This window comes from Adiantum capillus-veneris, chromosome 13 (genome assembly GCF_014529385.1).
Source record: "Adiantum capillus-veneris isolate H3 chromosome 13, ASM1452938v2, whole genome shotgun sequence".
Classification (NCBI taxonomy): domain Eukaryota; kingdom Viridiplantae; phylum Streptophyta; class Polypodiopsida; order Polypodiales; family Pteridaceae; genus Adiantum; species Adiantum capillus-veneris.
Genome location: NC_140943.1, coordinates 36,315,333 through 36,343,210, shown reverse-complemented (window position 1 = coordinate 36,343,210; position 27,878 = coordinate 36,315,333). Strand labels below are relative to the sequence as shown.

Below are 27,878 nucleotides of genomic sequence, written 5' to 3'. Positions count from 1 at the left end.
GTGTGTGTGTGTGTGTCTGTGTGGAGTGGGCAAGTGGATAGTCTCTCTCCTCTCACTCCAGAGGTGTGTTCCCTGTCTCGGCCAGGTGTGTTTTCTAAGCCGAGTGGTGCCCCATAGTGTGTGTGTGTGTATCTTCCCAAGAGTGTGTGTTGGGTCGTTATAGAGGCGCTGTGTGTGTTTTTATCCCGCTCACAACGGCATGGTGGCGGTGAAGCGATTGAGCACGGCGTAGCGGCATCTCCCTCTTCTTCGCGGTGAGGAATCTTCCACGACAGCAAGCGTAGAGCGTGACACACCATCGTCATCTTTGAGCTTACTAGTTTAGGCTAGTTGCGTGCTTGCAGTCATTTGTGGCTCGCACACAGTGTATCGGCAAGTACCTTGCATTGACACGTGCGACAGACGCGTACATGGTGCTCTTAGCTTGGCCATTTTCTTGTGGATAATAAGGTGTGGACTTATGGTGAGCTATCATAAAGTTGGTAGGGAGTTCTTTAATTACTCCATTCATAAAAATGAGTACCATTGTCACTCACAATATCAAAGGGACAAACAAATCTTATAATAATGTTCTCAAAGAGAAACTTGGCAGTTGACCTTGCGTCGGCCTTACGTGTCGCCCTGGCTTCCGCCCACTTTGTCACATAGTCAATGGCAATGATAATATATTGAGGTTGAGTGCTACGAGCTGCTGGACTAATTGGGCCTACAAAGTCCAAACCCCATTTTTCAAATGGTTGAGTCACTTTAACAGGATGTAAGGGCATCTTATCCGTGATCTTTTAATGTTGGCATTCATCACATTCTTTTGCGGAAAGTGATGTATCCTTGAATAAGGTAGGCCACCAATAGCCTGATTACAACACCTTTCTAGCTGTTAGTTCCCCTCAGAAATGTCCTCCGGCTATACCCATGTGGGCTTCTTGAAGTATGTATAAATACTCATCCTCATGGGCACAACATCTAAGAATATCATCCTTTCCTAGCCTGTAGAGAGTTCCTGCAATGAGAGACTAATGTTCACATTCTTTTAGCAGTTTTTGAGCTATGTCCTTACGAAGCTCTTTGGATGGAAAACCATTAACTAGAAAGTTCACAATCTTCTCACTTCCATTCAAGTATGGTTTCGACTAGGAATAGAGAAGTATCGGGCAACTCATCATCATCGACTCCAGTAGGGGCTTCACCATTGGGTATGCGAAACAAATGATCCACCATGACATGTCTTTTACCAGGTCTCACCACAACGGTAAAATCAAACTCAAGGAGAATTAACAACCATCATGTAATTCTTCCCGTGGAACAAGGTTTATTTACTAGATACAACAAGGCTTGATGATCAACATAGAAAATAAACTTTTTGGCTAGGTAGTAGCAAATTTCTTCACTGCATAAATCATACCTAAACCTTCTAGCTCTGTAGTGGTGTAGTTTCTCTCTGCATCATTCAATTGACGACTTGCAAATCTAATGGGGTAGTCCAGTTTATGTTCTCCTGGTTGAGCTAGAACACACCCAATAGAAAAGTTCAATGCATCAATATGCACATGGAAAATTACATTCCAATCGAGCACTCGTAGAGTAGGAGCACTATTCAAGGTCTTTTTCAATGACTCATAAGCATGGTCACACTCCGCGGTCCATTGGAACTCAATGAGAAGCTTGTACAAAGGACGAGCTATCTCGACAAAGTTTAAAATAAACCGTCGGTAATAACCAAAATGGTCCATGAACCTTTGAACTCCTTTATAGTTTGTAGGTGGTGGCAATTCAGCAATGGCTTTCATTTTTCTCTCATCTGTGGAAATCCCATTTTTGGACACTATATGCCCTAAAATGACTCCATGTTTAACAAAAAAATTTGCATTTGAAAGGGTTTAAGGAGAGGCGGTACAATCTACACTTCTCAAACACTTTTCGTAAGCATGATAGATGTTCTTTCCAAGAGGAATAAACACAAAGTTCATCTAAGAAAGCTTGTAAAAACTCCCTCAAACATTCTCTAAAAGCAGTGTTTATTAATCTTTGAAAGGTAGCTGGGGCATTGGTTAAGCCAAACGCCATAACACAAAAAACAAACACTCCAAATTCGTTTATAAAGGTTGTTTTAGCTTGGTCCTCCAACACAATTGTGATTTGATTATAGCGAAAGTACCCATCTAAAAAGCTATAAGCTTCCTTCCCTGCAACTCTTTCAAGCACATGTTCTGAATATGGCAAGGGGTAATGGTCCCTCCTAGTGGCGGCATTGACCTTCTTGATATCCACACACACTCTGAGTTTCCTGTTCTTTTTTGGCACAATCACTATTGGAGACACCCATTCTAAGTGCTCAATAGGGTATATGAATCCACAATTCTGAAGATTTTCAATCTCTTCTTGAACGATTTTTGCACATTTAGGATTCATTGGGTAGGGTCGTTGATGAATTGGTTTAGGTATGCTATTCATGGGGATTGTGTGTTGCACCACGGAAGGTGGAACACCTTTCATATCATGATATGTCCAGGAAAATATATCCCTGAATTTCTTCAGAAGTTCTTTAAGTACGCACTCCTCAGTCTCTGTCAAATCTTGGGCAATGAAAACAGGTTTGGACTTTTCTCCTGGGTCTACTAACTCTATTTCCTTAACTATCGTTGGACCGTCATAGACTCCATTGCTCCCATCGATAGGTTTTCTTTGAGCCTTTTTATACACAACCTTATGTTCCTCTATGGTATAGGATTTGAAATGTTCAGGTGGTGCACGGTGTAAGTTTGTGGGGTCCTGTTGTTTTGTGGACTGTGATTTCACTTTCGATTCCTTTTGTTGTTGAGATAACTCTCAATTTTGTCATCTCCTTGCGGTACGGCTCAACTTTGGCTTCTCTGTAGCCTCTAGTTGTGTGATGTCAATGGGTTGTGGACTACACCACATAACGCTTTGAAGGTATTCACCCAAGTTATCTACTACCTTCTGATGAGCATCAGATGCCCCTATATAATTAAGCCATTCTACGATAGATTTCTTTTCATTTATTCTAGCCCGCATATTTTCTCGATATCTTCGCCTCTTATATCTCTTACTCTTCTTGTCTAATTTTTTATTACGGCCAATCTCTAGTGAAGAGTCACTAGATGAATTGCTACTTGTGTCTTCTGCTCCCTTGGATAGATTGTCATCTAGGGTACCACTGGGCCCTGAATGGTTTGTCCCCACATTTTCACTAAGATTTAACTCCGATTCTTCGTCCTCAGAGTCAATTTCAATTGATGATTCTGACCCCAAATCGTGTGGGCTATAGTCTTGTGAGGCGCTACTGGTTCCAATGCCAGTCAAACCTTCATCTTGTAGGTCACCATAAGCTATATGCATTGCTTCTAGCATATTTAAGGGTACGAGTGGTGGCATTTCATCCCCCTCAAGTGTTACCCAGGTTGTCCCCCTATTTCCCCAAGTGTCTATGGTTGTTGTTAGCTAAACCCAATCCACATTGTCCGACTTAGTCATCCCAGGTAGTACATCCATATAAGGAGAATCTTCCCCAACATCAATGTCCGCTTTACACGTGTAATAATACTTCAATGGGGCCAAGTGAACTGTGGTGTCAGATCTATGATCAATTATAAACTTGTCTCCTAGAGGATGTGCTCGACCAGTTACAAGATCCACTCGAATACAGAATCTTGGAACTGCAAGTAGACATGGTTTTTAGACCAGTCATGCACCATTTTTGCTTCCCTCATGAAAGGACGTCCTAAGATCATCTCCGATGCCATAGTCTGCTTGGATAAATCCATTACAATGAAGGTAATTCTTATTTTATGTCCAAAGACCTTGATCTTGAGATCTTCTAGCATCCCAATAAGTTTAACAATAGACCCATTGGCCATCTTCACTACTATAGTTGTGGTCGCAAGGTGAGGTCTTCCCATAGTTTCCCATCAATTTTTAGTCACAATACTAACCCCATCACCACCATCAAGAATTCCCTTCACAGTTAATCCCTTAGTAGTGATTGGTATGGTCGCATTGGATTCATCACCCTCAAAGAATTGTCCCAACTTGTTAATAGGTATTTCTACAACAAGGTTCTCATCTAGGTTGGGTTGTGGATCTAAGTGTTCCTCCTCTATTGGCATCTCCTCAGCTCCATCCATCTGTGCAAATTGTGGTAGCCCAAACTTTAGTTCTCCGTTGAGGAAGCTCGAAGAGCTGAGACTAGCTCAGGATCTTTATATAGTTTGGACATTATGGTGGTTCTAACTTTTGAAGACATGAAATCCATCAATTTGGCAATGTTTAACGGAACCTTTTGGGCTTCAGTCCCTTGACGTGGGGAAGATGGGATCCATTTCTTTGATAGGATCAGGTAGTCCCTCTGTAAACATTCTTTCCATCAAGAAGTGAGTACGCCCACTTTCCCATGACTTTAAGTCACTTTCTTCTTGGATGACACTAGGTATGGCTAAGGGTCTATGGAGTTGGTGAGGTTGTTGTTGCGTAGGGAACACGGTGTCTGTAATCTAGATTTGCCTAGGTTCTGGTTCTAGATCCCTTTGGGTATCTTCTACCAAACTCCTTAATTTCTTGACTTGCTCGATCTTCTCTGTAGGGTTTGGATAAGTTCCTATCTTCTTCTTAGATCCCTGCCATTGTGGCTCATGAAGATCTTACTTGTTGGTTTTTATCTTAGTGGTCATTTTGGTCTCCATGGTTTCACTTGAATTAGAATCCTCTTCAACGTCGTTCATATATACGGGGTCGTCACCAGTCCCTATGTTGGTCTTTGAACTGGGGTCTGACTTCGCTGCTTTTTGCGATCTCTTCCTTCGTGTTTTCTTCTTTTTTTCAGAGTGTACAATTGATGCCGGGTATCTTTCCTCAAGAATATAATTTTGTTTTTGGAGCATCGATCGTGTGAGTACGTTTATCGGTACCACATGTGTACTTTGCGATGGCTCCTCGGTAACCTCAATCAAGTTCAATGGTGTGATCTTCGGTGCATTTGGATTATTTGGGCAATGGGCAATCAAATGATCTATGACATATCGATTACACATGAGTATCGGCATTGTAGACATGCTCGCTTGATTGGTTTGCATTAATGTGGCGTTCTTTTGTAGCCTAATAGGACACTCGGCCACACGATGTGGACCTCCACACTCATAGCATTTAAGAGGTGGTCTCTGTTAAGTATGGAGCCTGATTTACCCTTGTAATTTTCTGTGGTAAAAGCGCACATTTGTAAGGCCCCCATTATGAGGAGAAGCCATCGTGCGTGAAGGAAAATCACTCACCGGAAACCAAAATTTTCACGGACAAGAATCAGGGGCAACTTTAAAGGCCTCGGGGGCGGACTTGTTTTCTCAAAGGCGGCCACGCATGGGCGGATTGGAGGGTCCGATTTGGACTTATTCGCACAAGGGCGGCTACACATGGCTGTCTCTCATTAGAGAGGGTAGCCCTTTTGGCCTATAAAAGGAAGCCATTTCTACACACATTTCATAGTGTGAAGTTGATGCAACAAGGTGAGTGTGAGGTGGTGAGAGTGAAGCAAGGCGAGAGCTCCATTAAGGGTATAATCCCTTTGTAAACTACTTCTTGTTTTGAAGTACTAAAGCCATTGAGTGGCTGCTTTCCCGTGGACGTAGCCCACATTGGGTGAACCACGTATATCGTGTGTAATCTCTCTCTCTCTCTCTCTACTCTATAATCTCGTGTATATAGATCTGTCTCTCTCCATTAATTAATCTACTCAATTATCTATTTAGCTACGTCTTATTTCCTAACAACTGGTATCAGAGCAAGGTTTGCTTGTAGCTAAATTATCTCAAGGAAAGATTTCCTTGAATTGAGTGGGAGTTATGGCGGAGGAAGGGAAGCTCAAGATTGAGAAGTTCAACGGCAAAAACTACCAACATTGGAAGATGTAGATTGAAGACTATCTCTACCAGAAGGACCTCTATTTGCCACTAGGCGGTCTTGCGAAGAAGCCCGCAACAATGGCAGATGAAGCATGGATTGTCCTTGATCGAAAGGCACTGGGAACAATCCGGTTAAGCTTGGCGTCAACGGTGGCCTTCAATGTTTCGGAGATGAATACCACGGAGGACTTGATGAAGTCACTTGACGACTTCTACGAGAAACCATTGGCATCCAATAAGGTATTTCTTATGAAGCGCTTGTTCAATCTAAAGATGGCAGAGAATGGTTCAGTTGCAGAACACCTAAATGACTTTAACACAAACATAAGTCAACTTCGATCAGTGAAAATCAATTTCGATGACGAAGTGCGAGCTCTCCTTATACTATCATCTCTACCGGATAGCTGGGACAGCCTTGTGATGGCTGTAAGTAATTCTATCTCTGGCACAAATACTCTTAAGTTTGATGATGTTGTGGGTGTTCTCCTAAGCGAGGAAATGCGAAGGAGAAGCACAGGAGAATCATCAAGTGCTGCACTATCAGTGGAAACAAGAGGAAGGCTTAAGGAGAGGTTCAAAAACCAAAAGGGTCATGATCGTTCAAGGCGGAGCAAGTCACGCACAAAGTTAGTTCTTGAATGTTGGAACTGCGGCAAGAAGGGCCACGTCAAGAAGGATTGCTGGTCCAAGAAGAAGAAGGAGACAGAGTCTCAAGACAACAAGCCAACATCGGAGGCCAATGTGGCAGGTAAAGTAGAGCAAGATGCTCTAATTCTCTCATTAGACAATGTGTCTAATTCCTGGATAGTAGATTCCGGGGCTTCATTCCATGCGACACCACACAAGCAACATTTCCAAGACTACACCAAAGGTAATTTTGGGTATGTATACTTGGGAGATGATGAAGCTTGTGAGATTGTCGGCAAAGGTACAGTTTCTGTCAAAACTGCTAACGGAAATGAATGGAAGCTTAAAGATGTTAGGCATGTTCCTTCTCTTCGCAAAAATTTGATCTCTACAGGACAATTGGACGATGAAGGTCACAACATTGCATTCGGAAACAAACAGTGGAAGATCTCAAAGGGATCTTTGGTGGTTGCCAAGGGTGAAAAAGTCGGTACACTTTACTTGTGTACTGTTAGCACGCAACCTTCAGCTTGTGCAGCAGCTACAGAAGTTGACAGTGCGGTGTGGCACTACCGACTTGGGCATATGAGTGCCAAAGGAATGCAAATCCTTCAAACAAAGAAGCTTCTACCAGGTTTGAAAGAAGTGGACTTAGAGTTCTGTGAAGATTGTGTTTATGGTAAACAGAAGAGGGTAAAATTTCAAAAATCAGGAAATAAAAGAAAAAATAAAAAACTTGAGTTGGTTCATTATGATGTTTGGGGTCCTGCAAGTACACCATCACTTGGTGGCTCATTGTACTATGTAACATTTATAGACGATGCGACTAGAAAAACATGGGTTTATGTCATGAAGAATAAATCCGATGTATTTTCCATATTTCAAAGGTGGAAAGCCTTTGTGGAGAATGAAACAGGTACCAAGGTTAAATGCCTTAGATCCGACAATGGAGGCGAATATTGCAGCCAAGCTTTTGAAAGCTTTTGTGCTAGCAATGGCATTCGGAGGCAAAGGACAACCCCAAGGACACCTCAACAAAATGGGATTTTGGAAAGGATGAACAGGACAATCATGGAACGAGCACAAAGCATGCGGCTACATGCAGGCCTACCACCTGAGCTTTGGGCGAAAGCTGTAAGTATGTCTGTGTACTTAATCAATCGGTCACCCTCAACGGCATTGGATGGGGGAGTTCCAAAAGAGGCATGGACAGGTAAACCGGTGAATTATGCATTTCTCAAAGTGTTTGGGTGTGAGGCTTTCATGCACATAGATAGAAGCCTAAGATCAAAGTTAGATGCAAAGTCCAAAAAGTGTTTCTTCATTGGCTATGGAGAAGGAGACTTTGGGTATCGCCTATGGAATCCTGAAGATGGTAAAATCTTAAGGAGTAGGGATGTAATTTTTAACGAACAAAATATGTACAAAGATTACTTGGAAAGAAAACAAACAAAAGAAACAGGTGATGAGTACATGGAGCTTGAGGACGGTGAAGACTCAAGGACTGCAAACGGTGACAATGTGCAACAACCTCAACCAAATGAGGAGCCTCAACCTATTCCCCGAAGATCTACAAGAGCAAGTAGACCTCCAGAAAGGTTTGTTCCTTCCTTCAACCATCTCTTGATCTCAGATTCTGGAGAGCCGGAATCATATGAAGAAGCTATGCAACATGAATCCAAAGAAGAATGGACGAAGAGCATGCAAGTGGAGATGGACTCACTACATCGCAACCAAACATGGGAGTTGGTTGAGTTGCCTAAAGGTAAGCGGGCACTTCAAAACAAATGGGTGTACAAGCTAAAGGAAGAAGAAGGTGGGAAGAAAAGGTACAAGTCTAGGCTTGTGGTAAAAGGTTTTTCTCAAAAGAAAGGTATTGACTTCAATGAAATATTTTCTCCTGTTATAAAAATGAACTCAATTAGGCTTGTTGTCTTAAGCCTTGTGGCTGCTCATGATCTAAATCTCGAGCAAATGGATGTAAATACGGCATTCCCTCACGATGACTTAGAGGAGGAAATCTACATGCTTCAACCAAAGGGGTATGAAGTAAAAGGTAAGGAGAAAATGGTTTGCAGATTAAAGAAGAGCTTGTATGGTTTAAAGAAAGCATCCAGACAATGGTACTTGAAGTTTGATCGATGGATGTTGGATCATGGATTCACAAGATGCAACTCGGATCATTGCGTCTACACGGAGAATTTGGGAGATGGGAAATTCATCATCCTAATGTTGTATGTTGATGACATGTTGATTGCAAGTGCTAACATGCAGAACATCAAAGACCTAAAAGAGGAGCTGTCCAAATCTTTTTCAATGAAAGATTTAGGTGCTGCAAAGAGGATACTTGGTATGAAAATATCAAGGGATAGGACGAAGAAGACAATAAAGCTATCTCAAGAAGATTACATCAAGAAGGTACTAGAAAGGTTTGCAATGCAAAATGCAAAACCAGTTTCTACACCTTTGGTTGGTCATTTTAAACTAACGAAGGATATGTGTCCAAAGACACAAGAGGAGATAGCCTATATGTCTAAAGTTCCATATGTTGCAGTGGTAGGTTCTCTAATGTATGCTATGGTCTAGACAAGGCCAGACATTGCACATGCAGTGGGAGTTGTGAGTAGGTTCATGGACAACCCAGGTAAAGAGCATTGGCAAGCTGTGAAGTGGATACTTAGGTATCTAAAAGGGACAACAACAAATGCTTTGTATTTTGGAGGAACTGATATTTTTCTAGAAGGGTATGCTGATGCAGATATGGCAGGTGACAAAGATACTCAAAGGAGCACTACTGGCTATGTGTTCACGGTTGGAGGCACAGCAGTGAGCTGGGCTTCAAAGCTGCAGAAAGTGGTTTCACTTTCTACCACGGAAGCAGAGTATGTAGCAATGACGGAGGCAAGGAAAGAAATTTTGTGGCTTCACAGATTCTTAGAAGAGCTTGGATTCAAACAAGACAATTGTGTCTTATACAATGATAGCCAAAGCGCTATCCATCTTGCGAAGAACTCAGCCTTTCATTCAAGGACAAAGCACATTGAGGTGAGATATCACTTCATACGCACTCTTTTGGAAGAGGGACAACTAAAGCTAGGAAAGATGCATACAAGTGAAAATCCTGCAGATATGTTTACAAAGGTGGTCAACAAGGAGACGTTGAGCTTTTGCTCATCTTCAATCGGCATTCAAGGATAAGAAGCCAGAATGGAAAGCAGTCACAGGTTTGGTTTGGAGATCAGTCTCCAAGTGGGAGATTGTTAAGTATGGAGCCTGATTTACCCTTGTAATTTTCTGTGGTAAAAGCGCACATTTGTAAGGCCCCCATTATGAGGAGAAGCCATCGTGCGTGAAGGAAAATCACTCACCGGAAACCAAAATTTTCACGTACAAGAATCAGGGGCAACTTTAAAGGCCTCGGGGGCGGAGACCCCGGAGACTTTTTTTTTCCGCCGGAATATTATGGTCGGACGGCGGCCGAAAAGTGGTCGGAAAACAACCGGTCGGTTGGCCGGTGGCCGGTAGTCAATGGCCGGTGGCCGAATTCAAAAGCGGACTTGTTTTCTCAAGGGTGGCCACACATGGGCGGATTGGACGGTCCGATTTGGACTTATTCGCACAAGGGCGGCTACACATGGCTGTCTCTCATTAGAGAGGGCAGCCCTTTTGGCCTATAAAAGGAGGCCATTTCTACACACATTTCATAGTGTGAAGTTGATGCAACAAGGTGAGTGTGAGGTGGTGAGAGTGAAGCAAGACGGGAGCTCCATTAAGGGTATAATCCCTTTGTAAACTACTTCTTGTTTTGAAGTACTAAAGCCATTGAGTGGCTGCTTTCCCGTGGACGTAGCCCACATTGGGTGAACCACGTATATCGTGTGTACTCTCTCTCTCTCTCTCTCTCTCTCTCTCTCTCTCTCTCTCTCTCTCTCTCTACTCTATAATCTCGTGTATATAAATATGTCTCTCTCCATTAAGTAATCTACTCAATTATCTATTTAGCTACGTCTTATTTCCTAACAGTCTCTTAGCAGTGTAATTGATATTTTGGCCTCTTGTAGCAAGAGCAACTACTTGATAGACAATTTGACTTGTCCCCAATAGTCCTCCATGTAGTAGTGTGGACATTCTTCAAGCGCATCCATCCCATAGGCAATATTAGGGTCTATATCTTCCTCACAGCCTTCCAAACAAGCAAGAGATGACTCCCACTTGATTTGCAGATGCGATTCTCGGATGTGGTGGTTGCGGCCCTAGCAATGGAGGTGGTAAGTGTGTTTTTTGAACAACATTTTGGGCCCTAGGGACCATGTGTTGTGCTGTTTGTCCAAGAGGTGGGGCCGGCATCATGCAAGCACTCGAGGTCTGTCTATCCATGCTAAGGTTGGTCTATTGGCCATCGCGCACTTAAATACTATGCAATCCTTAGCTTGATGACCATACATCTCAGAGGCATTGCAATTCCCATTGAATTTTACCCTAAAAGTAGGGCATTGACTGATACTATGCGGTCCATAGCATACTGAGCACCATTGTTGCTCCCTTCTTGGATACATATGATTGTTTTGCAGAGCGCTATTGTCTCTAAGACTCTCTTGAATGGCCTTGGTGAGATCTGCTAAAGTCATCTCAGATATCTTTGGTTCCTTAGGAATAGGCTTTAGGGTCATTGGCTGATGCCCCGATGGTTGCAAGATAATAGATTTAGACTCAATAGACACTCTTTCTCCTTGAATCATTAAATATCCTCCAATTGGATCTCATTGGTGGTGACTGCTTCCCAAGTGGTGATACCTCTAATGACTAGACCATTGTAGATATCCTCATGTCGTAATCCCCTAATGAATCTATCAAGCAATTGATTATTATTGAAGTGCTCATTTGGATTACAACGAGAATTCAAATGCTTCAAGCGACTAATAAAGTCTCTCATCGACTCTCCTTCCTCTCGTTGGGCTTTCTAGAGCTGAGAGGCTACACCCCAAAGCACTACCTCTCGTATGTATCCTTTCAAGAATAGTCTTCTAAGAGTAGGGTAAATCGTTTTTTCTTTCGCCCTTAGGGTTCTATACCAATCCACTGCCTTCCCACTTAAGGTTAGGTTTAAAGCATTACTCTTATGCAGGTCATTGTGTTCTCCTAGAGAACTGCATATTTGTTCAAACACTTTGATATGCTTTCTCACATCCCCGTCTCCCCACTAAATTTTTGTGTGAGCTTGGCTATTTGTACTGCTTTACTTCTAGGTTCTCTATCAGGCGTGTTATGCATATTCTCAGCAATAGATCGATTGATAGCTTGAGAAAATGTTGCCAAGTCACCTAAGTGAGCAGGCACCATGGGTGGAGGTGCTCCAGAGACTACATGTGGAGTAGGTATTAGCATTGGGCTTGGCGCATAGGAAGCCCTTGGGTTCCACGTTTGGTACAGTGTTGTGCCATGTGGCGGTCCAAACTTCATATGTGCGGCCCTAGGCATAGCAGACATTGGATGTGACATGCTAATGCTAGCCGGTATGGTCTTATGGAAATAAGAGCTTGGGTGTTGCCGTTGTGGAGCATAGGTAGTTGAAACAATGGGAGGGGTAGGAGCTACATGAGTGCGATGACCCATAGGTGCATATGATAGGTACACACTTGTAGGTACTATTGCAGGCATTGAGCTACCATGTAGTGGTGCTTTACTATCAAATGAGGTCCATGGCGTGTTTCTTGGAATGCCCATCATTGGGGTAGACATGGTAGCCGTGGTGTCATCAAGAGAAAGATGATCTAGACTTGGAAAAGTAAAGCTATCACTTGTAGACTTAGATTGCACTAAGACCCCTCGCGAAACAACATATGGGGGATCTATTGGAATTACCGAGGGAGTCTCCATTTGCGATAAGGTTGGTTGTTTAGCCTTCCCTATATCCAAGAATCACATGAGACTCGTTAAAGGCATGTGGATCCCCTTGTTCTGTCTCTCTAGCTCAATGACTCTATGGATGACCTCACAAACTCTTTGTTGTTGATCATCCACACTAGTAGCACCCGTTGTGGATTGTAGGACATCTAACCAACCCACATGATAGGTGTGACATGTTTATAGGTCGGTTAAAGTTTCCATTTGTAGTTCGTACTCCTAGTTCTCATTTAAGAACACTCCATCTAATTAAGGTGCTAGGGGTGTCCTTTGAACTAGATGCAATGTGGCTCTCTATGGGTTGACCCTTAGTGGTCGCTAATTCAGGAGCACTAGATTGCCCTCCTAGCAAAAATATTGACATCGGGGCTTTCTCTTTTAACTCTTTTCTTTGCTCTGCCTTGCGTAAGCTCTCAATTTCCTTTTCCCTAGCCGCGATGATATATCGCTCAACCTCTTGCACTTCGACAAGGCTTGTACCATCAGGTAATATAACCTCGGAGAGAAATAACTCTCAAGAGTCAGGGGGTGCAGTGAATGGAGTATTCATGTGAACACTCTCTAAGAGCATAGGGTCTACGTTGGTCATGAGTGGAAAATTTACTTCCCCGTCCCCCTCATTTACATCGTTAGCTCCATGTTCGGAGCGAGTAGCTCTACTAAAGGTTTCCTTCAAGCGGCTAAGCACACTCGGCCCGGACCGTGGACCCATGGCATGCATGTCTTGGCTTGAGCTATCGGAATTAGGCATTGGGAAACCCTCCATGACGTCGTAGTCAGAGGAAGAGTCACTAGCCACTATGTTTGGGTCTTGGTTTGTACTACCTTGGGTCCCCGCCGAGGGCTCGAAACCTAAGGTAGGTGGATATTGAGAACTGGCATAAGTCGAAATGCTCTCTAGTTGCTCGGCCTCTAGCACACGACCTGAGCATAGATGCATGTACCTTTGGCACCCTACAATCATCGACGAATAACCTTGAAGGTTAACCGCTTGCTTTTTTAGGCGTCCGTTTTCACTCGTTTTTTTATGTTTTTTAATGATCAATTTTTGGATTATAGTGTGTGATAGCTCTAAACGAGCGTATTGCTCAAGGGGTTGTGGTGTGCTTTACAGCACAGCGTTCGGTTACCCAAAGCTCTGTTGGTCCTCAAAAAGGTCGATTTTTACCTACCCGTGAGGCTAAAATACGTAATTTTAAAGGGGGACTGAGGCCTGAGCCTGAGCGTGGGCCTAGGCTTGGACTTGGGCTTAGGTTTGGGGGATATTCCCACTCCCGGTCCTACCTTTAAAATTTTAAATTTTTATTTTCATTTTTATTTTATTTTATTTTGGGGATAAAGTCATCGCGGCCATGCTGTGCGCGCGCACACACACACCTAACCTACATAGTTACAACTAATATAGCTATTGTTACACACTAACACACTACTACAGCAACTCCTTAGCTAATAGAACTACTTACTGTACTTTACAAAGAACTAACATTATGGATCTACTACCTTAATCCTAACACCTTATCACAGAGAAAACATAGTACCTTTAACAAAACAATACACAGTAGCAAAACAAACTCCTTCTCAACACACACACCTTCCTTCTCTACCTTTCCTACAATTCAAAATGCACCACAAACTAGCATAGAGTGCTACTCAAGCTTAATGCAAGGCATTCCCTAGCAGCGATGCCAAAAATGTGCGCATCTATCGCACGTGTCAATGAAAGGGACTTGCCGATACACTGTGTATGAGCCACAAATGGTTCCAAGCACACAACTAGACTAATCTAGCAAGCTCAAGAGAGCAATGGTGTGTCACTCACCACCCTAAGCTCGCTGTCCTGGAGGATTCCTCTGCGTGAGATGAAGAAGGAGCCGCTGATGCGCTGCGCTCAACCGCTTCGCCGTCGATGTGCCGTCGTCGCAATGCTCGATCGCACTCTCTCTCTCTCTCACGCATACACACACACACACAAGGAGATGAAGAAGAAGAAGTTGGAGATGGAGCAAGAGCACTCTTCAATTGCACAAATGAAACAATGAATGATGTTTAGGTTTAGGTGACTTTTATATGAGCTCGTCCCATTCACTCTTGGGGGCTCATACTTAGCCAACTAAACCTTGAATGTTCGTATTAGAGTGCGCCTCTCATCGGCGATCACTCTTACCCTTTTCCTATTGGACCGACAAGCCCGGCCCATGACTACTAGAAGTGGACGCCAGTGGTTAACACTATGTTCATTAGGAATCTAGTCTTAATGAAATTCTCACTATGTCTATGTTATTTTCCTTTACACACAAGCTACTAGACCATCAAATGTTACACTGGTATCAGAGCACAAGGTTTCTCTTTTCTTGCTTAAGAAGAGAGGTCCTCAAGCTAACTATAAATGGTTGGTATTATTAATTGCAATTGAGTAAGTAGAATAGGGATTTTCCAGCCTTGCATGAGTGCGCTTGCTTCGTGCTGATACCGGGGCATCACTGTCGAGATCTGTGTTCTTAATAGTGGATTCCTACGGGGCTTGCCTATGGATACTATTGAGCTATTAGAAGCTTGACAGCAGCCGGTACTGTTTTTGTGGTGAAATACCCTCTCTTCTATTCCTTGCAAGTAATGATATTCAGCCACGGGTGCACGAGATTGAGTGCTTTTCTAAAGGGGTTAAGAGGAGTAGCAACTAGGGATTGAAGTGCCAAAGTACACCTAAAATTTGTAAGAATGCCTAATAATAATAAAGAGAGTGAAATTAATGTTGATAGCTTTGATTTTGCTAATGATCAGGCTACTAATGATGCCCCTATGCTTGTTAACTACCTTGTTACTAGGCTTCAACAAGCCGTAGGTAATCCATCCCTCCAAAGTGAAGTGCAACGGTAGCTATGTGCTCATGGGATCCTCCAAAGTCCCCACCAAGAAGAGAGAGTACCTAGGAAGACTCCTTGTGAGACTTCCAAAAGATGCCTCTCTCCGATAAGGGAAGAAGAAGAGGATACGTATGAAGGACTCAAATACCTACTACTTGATGATGCATCTCCTTCTCAAAGGAGAACTCGGGTTTCAATGGTAGAGACCCCACCGAAAGAATGAGAAAGAAGTGAGTCTCTTGACACCTTGGCGGAGATGGCTCCACGAAGACGACGGGCCATCGCACACTTCTCCACACCATTATTCAAAGAGGGACGACAGAAAACAAGAGAAGAAAAATTCGAGAAAGAGGTCACCCTCTTCTCCATCTTCTTCATTCTGTTCCTTTTATGAAGAAAGTGATGGTGCAGACGAGTAAGAACAAGGGAAGAAAAGGCGAGAAAGAGGTCACCCTCTTCTCCATCCTCCTCAAATTCTTCCTCTTCTAAAGAAAGTGATGGTGCAGCTCTTGAACCACCAAAAAGAAGAGGCCATAGGAAATCCTATGCCGCATGGAAGAGGTCAAGATCAAAAAGTTCAAAGAGGGAGGAATGAACATCTCTTTCCTTACCTACAATGGCACCTTTGGTGCTACAGACAAAGTTTTGGCCTTCATCCAACAATTCGATGCGGCGTTTGGAGATGAGGGCTTCACAGAGTCCTCTAAGCTATGCCATGTAGCTATGAAGTTTCAAAAGTCCTCCAGGAAATGCGGTCTAGCCTACGGACAAACGGTGAAGCTCCACAAACATGGAAAGCTTTAAGAGCTTCCATCATGAAGCAGCTTTTGGCTACAGATGCCAAAGACAAAGTACTCACCGAATGGCAACGCTTGAAGCTCTCTCCCTACGAATCTATTCACAAATATGTATACAAGTTTTGGGACTTACATCTCAAAGTCACTGTCTTCAAAAACATGGATTTTTTAGAGCAAAAACAACAATTTTGTGCAGGTTTAACTGAAGATATGGTGGAGTATGTCAACTCTCAAAGGCCAGGCACCATATATGTGGTCATACAACATACCATGCTCGGGGGGTTCTCCGCACACCCCTATATAACGTGTGTTTTCGAGGTAGATAAAAAACCCCTCTTTTAACATGTCTAAATGAATAAAATGACCCCTTATTTTAGGATTTTTCCAAAATATAATATAAAACCCCTTAAAGTTAATATGTCTATTAAATTGCCTAAAACTCTTGCATTTTAAAACCCATCCTATTGAACTCACATTATACATTAACATGATTACATAGTCCACCCCCCCAGGTACCATGGTGTCTTCACGAATCAATTTCCAACAAGGGGCTAAGACAAATCTTAATCCCACGGAGAACAAGGACCGTAATAACGAGCCTAAAGGGAAGGACGTTGTCCAAAAGTCTCCTAAAGGTAACACCAACAACAACAAAGCTAAGGAGAGGGGATTTTATAAAGGCAAAAATAAACTCTCTCCTAAAGAGCTAGAGCATCGCAAAGATAACCGTTGTTTCAAGTGCGGGGAGCAAGGGCATGTCTATTGTGATTGTCTCCACCAAAATACATGAAATGAGCCTCCTAGAGCTACCTTGGTCGAAATCCAAGAAGAGGATGCTCACCACAAAGTATCTCCTCTATGCCATGCTTGGGGAAAGGTAAGAGAACATGATGATTTTATTCTCTTTGACCCTGGTTTTACTCACAATTTCATATCCACAGAGTTGGGAACCAAGCTAGGCATCCAAGCCTATGATATGGGAGATTTACTACCCGCCGATGGTGCTTTCAAGGGGCAAGAAACCTCAGTCACTCCCTTAATTGGGAAATTGAGGCTCCATGTCCAAAGCTATGTGGACAAGGAGGACTTCTTTATCTCTCCTCTCAAGCACGAGGATGTAATCCTAGGGGCACCATGGTTTGATCGCATGGCTACCAATGTTAAATTCACTGAAAGGCAAATCTACTTTAGGTTCAGGGAAAAAGATATGTACATAGATGCTAAGGAGTTGATTAACACCATACCCATTGTACATACGCAAGCTTTCAATAAGTCAATAAAGAGCTCTATTTCCATGTACATGTTTTTTGTTAAATATTCTCAAAATGAACCTAATGCCTTAGCAAAAGAAAATGTAAACAACCACAAGGAGTTAAAGTTATCCAAATTTCTCAAGGGATTTCAAGGCGTTTTTATTCACAACATCCCTTGCGAACTACCTCCTAAATGAGGCAATGATGACCATGCAATTGAACTTCTTTTAGGAAGTTCACGACCTAATAAACCTCCCTATAGAGTTTCTCAAGCTCAACAAGAGAAGATTATGCGGCAAGTGCATAAGTTAGTTGAGAAGGGCATGGTTAGGCCTAGCTCATCTCCATTCTGTTCACCTGTTTTACTAGTGCAAAAGAAAGACGGCACATATCGTATGTGTGTCGACTTTAGAGAACTAAGTAGGATCACTATCAAGAGTAGGTTTCCCGTTCCACGGGTAGAAGACCTACTTGATAAGCTACAAGGATCGATCTACTCAGTAGGATTGACCTAAAAAGTGGCTACATCAAATAAGGATAGTTGATCAAGACATTGTAAAGACCCCACTTTGCCCTACGTTTGGTCTTTATGAGTACATTCTCATGCCTTTTTGCTTGACCGATGCACCAGCCACATTGAATAGCTTGATGGAGAAGCTATTCAGGTCTTACCGAACCTTTACTGGAGTGTTCTTTAATTATATAATTATCTACTCTAATTCACTAGACAAACACAAGCAACATCTCTAGGTAATATTTCAAGTTTTACGAGAGAATAAACTTTATATTGATAGAAAGAAAAGTGAATTTTTCTTACAAGAGATTCAGTATTTAGGTCACATTATCTCTCAAGATGGCATCCAAATGGCTCCATCAAAGCTAGAGGTAATAAAAGGATGACCTAATACAAGGAATCTACATGAGCTAAGAAGCTTTATAGGTATGTGTGCATACTTTAGACGCTTCATAGAAAATTTCTCACAAATCGCGAAACCATTACATGACCTAACAAAGAAAAATGCTAGGTATACATGGTCTGCCAAGGAGAACAATGATTTCGAAAAGCTTAAGGAAAAGCTTATCTGTCAACCTGCGCTTCCATTGTCGAATCTATCAAAGCCATTCGAGGTCCAATGTGACGCTTGTGGTGATTGCCTTGGAGCCATTTTACTCTAAGAAGGGCACGCCATCGCCTATGAAAGTAGAAGGCTCGACCCTATTGAGCAATCTCTAGGCATATATGAAAAGGAACTCATCGCAGTTCTACATGCCTTAGACGCGTGGAAGCACTATTTATTGGGGACTCCTTTCATTCTACGGATGAATCACCAAAGTCTTAAGTACTTCATGACATTGACCAAGATCTCTGACAACAAATGAGGTGGGCAAATATCCTTTTGCAATTTCATTTTCATATTGCTACATTGCTGGCAAGCATAATCAAGTAGCCGATGCACTCTCAAGACGGCCGAGAGTGAATGTGGTTTTTGTAGCAACTTACAATGATCTATCTTCTATGATGGATGGGTATGCTATTCATCCCGATTTTAGAGATGTGATTTTAGCCCTTGCACTAGGGAAGAAAGAGGAACCATTTACATTACAAGAAGGTTATCTTCTCTATGGAAATAGACTATGCACTAATAACTCACTACGTGACAAAGTAATGTATGAATTTCATGCTCCTCCTTATGCGCGGCATAGAGGGATTCAATCTACCTACCCTAAAAGGGATAGAAACATATTTCTATTGGCCTGCCATGAAAGAAAACATACAAGAGTATGTTTCTAAATGTGTGGTATGCCAAAAGACGAAGTTTGATAGAGGGAAGCAACCTGAATTGCTTCAACCTTTGCCAATCCCTAATTCACCATGGGAGAGCATATCCATGCATTTTATATTTGGATTGACCAAGTCTATCCATGGGAATACGAGAATTTGGACGATATTAGACAGGTTCAGCAAACAAGCTCATTTTATACCTGTCAAAAAGGCTATCAAAGCCCATCAAATGGCAACCGTCTTCATATCACAAATCTTCAAGTACCATGGCTTGCCAATGTCCATAGTGTTGGATAGAGATCCTAGAATGACTAGTAATTTCTGGAAGGGTCTCTTTGAGAATTTAGAAACAAGGCTAAACTTCTCTTCGGCCTATCACCCTCAAACGGATAGCCAAAGTGAAATAGCTAACCTAACAATTCTTGATCTACTAAAAGCCTACGTAACGGAAGTAGATCAAGGATCCCAATGGGAGAAGTACTTACCATTAGTTGAGTATGCCTACAATAACACTATACATACCTCCACCGAAAAAGCACCTTTTGAGGTAATTGAGGGAAAATCGAAAAGTCCCCTGCTACTTAAGGTACACGGGAAGATCTTTGCTGCAGATGAGTATAGCCGAGACCTACAAGAATCTTTCCAAAAGATTAAGGATGTTATCTCTATCTCATAGCAAAGGCAAAAGGCTACTAATAAGCACAGAAGAGCTCAAGCCTTTAAACAAAATGATTGGGTATTACTTAAATTTCTGAAGGCTTGATTAAGGCACACGATGGACAAGAATCCTATGATGGCTAAATCAGCAAAAAGGTACTATGGTCCCTTCTAGATTCTTAGAACAATCAATGAGATGGCCTATCAACTCAAGTTTCCCAGTCATTGGCTCATACACAATGCTTTCCATGTGAGCCTACTAAAGCCTTATACAGGAGAGCCACCTCAAGAACCAACTATTGAAGACCCATCGGAGATCGAGGACCAAGAAGAGGTGTTGCAGCCCGAGTCCATTCTCCGACATGAAGACAAGGTATTGAAAGGCGGTAAGATTATCCGACGATATCTTATTAAGTTTAAGAACTATCCTTTTGAAGATGCTAGATGGATACAAGGCATACAATCAAAGGATAACCTAAACCTTGTCAATGCTTACAATGCTTCCCTAGAGTAAGAAAATGTAAAAATGTTTAAAATGAACAAAGTTTTTTTCTTATAAGACTCTCTTTTTCTTTATATATTGTGCACAAATGTTAAGAAGTATGCATGCTTAGGATCAAGTGTGCAGAGACGCCCTTACACAGAGGGCATAGTGGACACATGTCAGCTTCCTAGCCTAGTTTTCCCCAAGGTGCACTCAAATCCTATTGGATATATGGCCATAGAGGTGGACAATGAGAATTAGGCTAGAGTAAATTTAGTTTAATTCATTTAAAAACACTTGATAAAAGAACCACTAGAAATTAAGCTCTCTAGAAGACTATTGGACAGTCTCCCAAGGGGTCCAATGAGCTTTCAACAACCCAATGGCTTGCCAAATTCTTATTGTCCGGAAGACTAAGAGGTCCAATGAGATCTTAATTGCATTATTTAAATACCTAAAGCTCTAAAGAAAAAAAGGGGGACACATGTCACAAGGCTATCACTTATGCTTCTTAATTGTCATTGGGTAAGCTTTGCAAGGGCCAATAGGATGCCAGCATGAGAAAATAGCAAGAGGGGTCAACCAAGAGAGAGAGAGAGGACTGATTTTTGCAAGGCACACACTCACACAATCTGATCTGTGAAGTAAACAAGACTATCTCCTTCTCAAGCTTTAATGGATAGCTCATCATCTACTCCAAGCTTGTGAGAAGGGAGGCCTACACCAACAACTCTTGGCTTTGTGATGCAAATCCAACCAAGATCCAAGCTCCAATGCATGCTCATCTCCTCTACCATGCTAATTACTAAGCTATGCTAAGCTATTAAGAGTGATTATGTGAGGAGACATACTGCTTTCTCGTAAGAATACTCCTTCTTCCTCTCGATCTACTCTCATACCCCGCTAGCTCTCACCATCTTCGAAGGTGTGTGAGGTCTTGGGTCTAAGACCGTGAGGGAATTGATGTTGTGTTTTCAAGTATAAGCTTGGTTCTTGAATCTTCCATCTTCATTGCACTAGCAAGTTATTGAAGGAACACAAAGTATTGTATTGTAAAATGTCTCTCCCTTGATGGGGAAACCTATAATACAAAGCCTTGTGGAGGGGGGACCGTCTCCATGCAAATCCAGTCCTCAATTGTTTTCAATAGCATAATTTCTCTCTCTTTTTGAAGTATTGTTCATGCCTATCTAACTAGGTGTTATTCTTTTGTTTCTCTCTCCATCCAAGCACTCTTGCTATGTTCATTACGAATCTAGTCTTAATGAAATTCTCACTATGTGTATGTTATTTTTCGCTACACACAAGTTACTAGACCATCAAATGTTACAGAAATAACCTAAGAAAATCGAGCTTTACGAGCTATCCGAAGTATTTTTTGACCTACTGACGCTCACCAAAGCTCACCCAAATCGAAGAAAGTGAGCAGGCGGGTTCTACAGATGCTAGCGGCTATGCCCGAGAGGACACAACCTATTTTGATACCAATTTTTGGAATTAGGGTTGCAAGGATGCACACACATCTTGGAGAAGATGAAAAATCTCAAGGTACACAACAGAGAGTGTATTGCTTAGTGCACAATGGAGAGATAAGTTAGCCCTAGAATGATGGACGTATATACAAAGCTTGGGGGGAAAAGCCTCCTAGTGAGAGAAAAAGTTCACTGACGGTCCTAAGTATGTTCACACACATCACTACCACATATACGGTAACACAAGCGAGAGGTAATATCATGAAATTAATTTTTAATCTTCTAATTAAAAGTATTTTCCATCTTAAATTGGTCATTTAAGTTCGTGGAAAATAAAAGAGAACAATTGAAAAATATTTAAGTGCTTATCGACCAGCTTAATTAAAGGCTTGGGACCAAAAGAGGAGAAATCCATAAAAGAGCAAGGGTAATTGCACTTTCGTTATCTCAGTCATAGAGGTATATGTCAAGGAAGGAATAGTATATATTGAGAAGCCTTGATCAAAGGTACATGACAAAGGAGATGACCTTGAGCAATTATAGGAGTTTAAGAATAGACAAAGTTTAAGATGCTAAGTTCAAGTCATTAAAATAACTCTTTAGACTCCAAGTATGAAGTTTGGGAAGCCTTATGATAAATTTCTAACTTACCATAAATAGTCTAAATCTCTCTCTCTCTCTCTCTCTCTCTCTCTCTCTCTACATGGGAGTTTGAGAAGTGGTCATCATGCTCAAGCACTTGGCTATGGATGCAAATCCAAGTAAGTGAAAGCTTCATTTTCTTCTTCTTCATCAACTTCTACTACTCTATTATGCTAAGCTAAGAGCTTGCCCATGTGGAGTTAAAAATATTCATGGCGGCAAAAAACTTGGCCATAATTAGAGAGGCTACCGAGTTGGTCATGAGATCCATCAACTTGATGGAAGACATAGATAGACTGCCCTAGACCTCCCTCTTCCCCAATTTATGGGTACATCACATTGTAATCCCCATGGTGCCATCTCTGTTTTGAATCTATTCTTGTCTCATCTGACTAGAAAACCCCATATGATGTAAAAGCCTATATCCTCACTTGCCCTTTCTGCATCCGGCTAGTTCAAGATGCTTTGTATGCCCTTTTGTTCTCTCTAAGACCCACTTCAGACGAAGCAACGAAAATGCTTTGCACAGGGGCGTCTAAGTTGGGTGGCACAAGCTGGTTTGCTGAACAACTATCATCTTCCTCCAGGCCTGCCATTTTTCTTTCGAACCCCTCTCCCCCCCTTGGAAGAGCTGCTTGCGTCTCTCCACCTCTTTCTCTTTTTCGCTCTTCCTCCTCCAGCTCCATTCAGATGAGGTAGCGGTTGACCTGCGGAAAGCGTTTCTTCCTCTAGCCTCGTCTGAACCTAGCCTAAAATAGCTCCCGAAGTTTTGATGGAAAAAAAACAAGCACCAAAACAACAGGGTTGTTGATGCAATCAAAAACTCTTCATTGCCTATTTAAGTAAGAGCCAGAAAGATCTACGTTCCATTGTAAAGCCAAAAATACAATTGTATCTACAAACTAGTCCTTTGGAGACAGACATTGGCATTGCCTTTCACTCCGAAAAGAGAGAGAGAGAGAGAGAGAGAGAGAGAGAGAGAGAGAGAGACGACACCCGAAAGAGAAGAAGAAGAGAAACTATAGATTAAAAAGAAAAAAAAAATGACAGGGTGCTCCGTTGTACACGGATTGAAGTTCCCTAGTATAAGAAAGGTATTTTCATTTTATATGTATTTTATAACAGCAGAGAGAGTACCCTTTACACTTGTCAAAATCTACGAGATGAAGGCTAAATTTAAAAAATGAGAGAAGCTCATGTGTACACAATAGAGAGAGAGAGAGACAGAGAGAGAGAGAGAGGGTCCCCCGAGGGGGCTGAAGGCGACTGGCCGCACTAGTAAAAACAAGTGAAAGAGTCACGGTGGCTTTCTAAAATAACAACCTAATGATAAAATCATTAGATTGAAGTTAACTAGAACTATATAAGGTAAAGCATTGTTCAGGAATATCTCTTTAATTAAGGGACTGAGTTTCCTCCTCACAAAGAAGCAACCGAAAATAATAATTGAATTTTTTAATTTGCAAGATTTTTGAACTAAATTTTCATATATTTCATCATTTTTTTCTTCACTTTACCATGGTTTGCTCATTTTATATATATATATATATATATATATATATATATATATATATATATATGTATAGTGTGTGTGTGTAAAATAAATAAATATATGTATGTATATGTATAGATTTATTAAAATCATATAAAGTGAAGTTGAAGCTTCACTTTAGCATTCTAAAACAATAGAATGCAAATGATATCAAAGACGTGAAATAAAAAAATTTATTTAATATTTTAAAACTAAAATAACATTTAAGGTAAGTCTCCATCGTAGCACTCACCCAAAACAATAAAAGTATGCCTAACCCAACTCTATCACCAACACCAGGCTTCTTTTAGAAAGCCAATCAGGCAAGCAGGCGACATATAGATCAGACGAGGCCATTCGAGACCTTCCTATCCTTTCCTGATGGCGGAAAGAGAGAGAGCCGAAGGGCCTGCTACGCAAGTCCCTCGAAACACTAATTTGCGCAAGCTGCATGCAGGGTATCTCTTCCCGGAAATCAACAGACGGCGAGAGGCGCACTTGCTTAAGAGTCCGCAGGCTAAGCTCATCAACCTCGGCCCGGGTGACACCACAGAGCCCATTCCTCCCGTCATCTGTGCAGCCATGGAGCTGAAAGCCAAGGCTTTGTCCACCTCTCTCGGCTATACTGGCTATGGCTTCGAGCCAGGTTTGTTATCCCTCCGCTCTGCCATTGCTCACAAGTTGTACTCTTCTCTCGACATCAAACCCACTGAGATCTTTGTTTCTGATGGTGCCAAATGCGACATCGCCCGCCTCCAGCTCCTGTTTGGCCCCAAGGTTTCGGTGGCAGTGCAAGACCCTTGCTTCCCTGTCTATGTGGATACTAGTGTCATAGTAGGCCAAACAGGCGGTTTCCTTGATCATCTCCATCAGTACAACAACGTAGCATACATGAGATGCACCCCGGAGAATAGCTTCTTTCCAGATTTGAGCTTGATTCCGCGCACCGATATAATCTTCTTCTGCTCCCCCAGCAACCCAACTGGTGTGGCCGCCAGTAAAACACAGTTAGAGCGCCTTGTTGGATTTGCAAAGGCAAATGGATCTATCATAGTATATGACTCTGCCTATGCCATGTACATATCTGATGGCAGCCCCAAGTCCATATATGAAATCCCTGGTGCCAGAGAAGTTGCCGTTGAGATTAGCTCCTTCTCCAAATGTGCAGGCTTTGCAGGTGTGCGTCTAGGGTGGACAATTGTTCCTGAGGATCTACGTTATTCTGATGGCTCTCCTGTTATCGATGATTGCAGAAGGATTATGGCTACTTGCTTTGGCGGTGCATCGAACATTGCGCAAGCAGGTGGAATCGCGTGCCTATCCATGGAGGGATTGATAGCTATGCATGAGGTAATGGCATTCTACAAGGAAAATGCCCAAATTCTGTTGAAGACTTTCATCTCTCTTGGATTCAAAGCCTATGGCGGAGCCGATGCGCCTTATGTTTGGGTAAAGTTCGAAGGACGCACATCATGGGATGCTTTCTCAGAGGTTCTTGAGAATGTGAATGTTGTGACTGCCCCAGGCAGTGGGTTTGGACCGGCAGGTGAAGGCTTCCTTCGAGTAAGCGCGTTTGCCCACCGAGAAGATATTATAGAAGTTTCCAATCGCTTGAAAGCATTTTATACAAGTAGTGTTAATCAAGGTACACAAGCATTTGGGATTTAGCTCTTCTTTCTAGCCTCTCAGGAATGCTTGAAAGTTTTGTCAACATAAAGTTGCCAATTCTTCCATATAGCTTTGCCAACAGGGGCTAAAGAAGGTTTTCAAAGTCTCAGCTCTAGAAGGTATTTACCATAAGCTTGTACAAAAACACTCATATATGGGCAGGAAGATGAGCTCTTTAACGCTCATATATATCTTATTGTGTTGACTAATGCTTGTTCTAACATGCCTTCCAAGTAGTGCTTGTTGCTTTGCATTGTTAGCTTGCATATTGTCATTTTTTTAATCTCAATAGATCCATTGTACTTTTGGGCCCAATTTTCCGCTTGGGTGGTGACTGAAGCCTTGAACTCAATGATGCCTTTGGTGAGAACCTTGGAGTTATTACTATTTGGCTTGAGAGTTGTGTCCTTGCAATAGATAGCTTTTAGGGTTGTTCCCTTCCTTCCTTTGCTCTAAAAAAGTGTCTTTTACTCTTATTAGTAGATGTGGCTCCTTCATTCCCACTTCCCTTAATTGTCTGTCTATGCTTCTTTATGCTCATTTTGCAAGTCTCCCGCTTGCTAGAGGTCTACTTAAGAAAAACATTTCCTCATGCATCCTCTAGAATGCTCTGTAAATTTACATTCTGATGATTGTAAATGACCGCGCCAAGTGATGGTGTTGATGTGCTTTGATGAGCCAAATTTGGGAAATGTTGTGTCATGTCAAGTGTATTGGTGTATGGGATGTTGGATCATGCCCTATGTGTTTGTGTTAGCAACTAGTGACAAGGAATTGGGATCATGCCCTATGTGTTTGTGTTAGCAACTAGTGACAAGGAATTGATTCAAGTATATTAGGAATGCTTGATCGTGCAACATTTGGTCCTTGAGGCATTGGTGAGTTTTCACTTAATGGTGGTACCTAAGGTGAAGTACGAGTGGCATGGTGGCAGGAACATTATGTAAGTGAAGATGGTGCCATTTATTGCTTTCTAAGGGCCAACTTTTGACTGCTACATGAGGTTCTAAGACGTCAAGGCCAGATCAACCATCAAGCGACCTACCATAGAGATATGAATATGGTTGTAAGTGCATCTAACCAATATGGTAGTATGCACTCACATCAATCAAGGTTTGTGGTATAGTCTTACAGTAGTGCACTATCCATAGGACCACAATTGAGTTCAAGCAATAAATGGCACCATCTTCACTTATGTAATGATCCTTCTACCATGTCACTCATACTTCTAGCTTTGTAGATCTAGTGTTCATGACCGAAATTGACAAATCCTATCATAATAAGAGGAAAAACTCGATCACTCTCAAAGTGAGAGTAAATCTCAACCACAACAATCTCTGAAAAGAGGACTCGAAACCATAAACTGGTGACGACCACTCAATGCCAATGAGCAAAAGAACCAAAACGACTCCAAAATCTCACATATAATGGCAATCTAACTCAACGTACATCAACGGAGTGTCCATAAAGAGTGCAATTTGTAAGATTCGAACAATGCAAAACAATGCTCTCAAGAAAGCTCACTGACACTCAAAAGTGTTCGTCAAAATGCATACAAAGTGGGAGTAAATCGTGCGCAAAAACCATATGCAATTTTTTCGCCCTCAAGAGAGGTCAATGGTACTCAAAAGTCTTCGCCAAAATGCATGAAAAGTGGGCATACATCATGCGCCAAAACCATATGCAATTTTTTGCCAATGACCATAAATCGAAGCACTAAATCAATGTGAAAGTGTCCACAAACAGTGCAATGTGGAAGATTCGGTCAATGCAAAAACAATGCTCTCAAGAGAGCTCAATGTCACTCTAAAGTGTTTGCCGAAATGCATGAAAAGTGGGCATAAATCATGTGCCAAAACCATACGTAAGTTTTCTACCACTGGCCATAAACCAAAGCACTAAATCAATGCCAAAGTGTCCTATGGAAACCTTTGTCAACAAAGTTCGAAAGCCAACGAGGCTATGAACAAAATTTCAAAGAATGAAATCTCTCAAAAACCACAAGGACCATACATCAAAACCATATCGGAATGGTTGCCAAAAATTTCTGAAATCTCAGAGAAGAGAACAAGTATGTCTATGTTAGTGAACAAAAAAGCATGCCAAGTAGATGCGTTTGGAGACAATATGTATGTCAAAATTTGTAAAAAAAGCTCCACTAGCAGTGCCAATGCGGAAGACTCCACCTCCGAGCGAGTGCATGCTCGGAGAACTATGTCTTTCAAGAGACCGCTACGCGCCTCCATGCTTTGCTACTCCATGCTTTTGGTAGATTTGCTACTCAAAT

The 27,878-nt window shown here is 42.0% G+C and overlaps 1 pseudogene; it reads left to right on the top strand.

Moving 5' to 3' along the window:
- Positions 1-24,228: 24,228 nt before the first annotated feature.
- On the top strand, positions 24,229-25,776 carry LOC147443814 (putative LL-diaminopimelate aminotransferase, chloroplastic pseudogene; annotated as a pseudogene).
- Positions 25,777-27,878: the final 2,102 nt, after the last annotated feature.